Source organism: Austrofundulus limnaeus, unplaced genomic scaffold (genome assembly GCF_001266775.1).
Source record: "Austrofundulus limnaeus strain Quisiro unplaced genomic scaffold, Austrofundulus_limnaeus-1.0 Scaffold9, whole genome shotgun sequence".
NCBI lineage: Eukaryota > Metazoa > Chordata > Actinopteri > Cyprinodontiformes > Rivulidae > Austrofundulus > Austrofundulus limnaeus.
The window spans coordinates 1,226,365-1,227,686 of NW_013952411.1; positions in this window are offsets into that span (position 1 = coordinate 1,226,365).

Consider the following 1,322-nt stretch of genomic DNA (forward strand, 5'->3'; position numbering starts at 1 on the left):
TTAATCTGAGCAAACTTCCAGGCATCAGGGAAAATAGACTGCACAATACATAAATTAAGCAAATGATGAAATAATGGTAAAAAAGTGTTGGCATGCATTTTCAAGAAATCCATATTTATCAGCTGCAAAACGCTCCAATGAGAAACAGATATCACAACAAAATTATGCCAACAGGACCACTTCATCTACAAACAGCAGAGACAGAATCATGAGGTCATTCTGACCCCTAGCTGCACCTAAAAATGGTATCAAAGGCAGGGGTGTAGCTCCAAATTCAGCCCCTGTACACTCTTGATGTCAGTGGGCCTCTATCCATGCCAACAAATAAAATCAGGACTTCCTTGGGCCCCTCTCCCTTCTTGGGCCCTGCGTACTCAGATCCACTTTYCCCCCCCAGTTCCACGCCCATGATCAAAGGTTTTGAATCTGACAACTGTTAGCCCTGACAGAGTTTACCCTCTAAAGGGGTAACATGTTGTGAAGAAATTAACCCCCAATTCCCCCCAACAGTGTACCTTGGAGAACACGTCTTACTGCTGATTTCCCTTGTATAATAATCACGTGATTACAGAGAAAGTTCAGGCTGAGATGGTTTGGACGTGTGCAGAGGAGGGTCTGTGGACATGTTGGACAAAGGGTGTTACTGTAAAGCATGAAGAGCTGAAGGGAGGAGGAAAAGAAGAACACAGACAAGATTCATGGAGTAGAGGAGGACATGGAGGCAAAAATTAATGCTTCAATGATTCATAAAAGGAGCAGCTGAAAGGAGAGAACTACAAACATATTTATAAAATGACACAATCAACAGAATGTTCCCTGTTTTTTCGGTACACTGACACTTATTAATTATTAAATGAAAAATCAAGAGAAGGGTGCATATAGAATAGCACAACTATCAGTTACAAATTTGAGAAATCTCGAAAATTATAATCAGTCTACGTTGCAGCAGTAGTAATGGGTTGATAAATTAGCCATCATTATTCATTGACAAAGTTTTTGGTATTGCTTTGGATAAACAGACAGAAAACTCCAACAGAGCATCAACAGGACTGAGACATATGTCCCTTTAAATCTAGACAAGAATAAAAACTTCAACTAGACATGGCAGCACAAATGCTTATAATAAAGAAAAGCTGCCTATCTCCTGCTAACATGTTGAAGCTTTCTTTTCTTAAATGATGGTGCCATCTAGTGGCGACGTTTTGTGACTACAACTCAAACAAAAGAACAATCAGCTTATTTCCTCTTTCTGTTTCTCCTTATTTGTTAAACATCTGAATCCATAATACTAATATATTCACAAACATTTAAAACTCTTGATG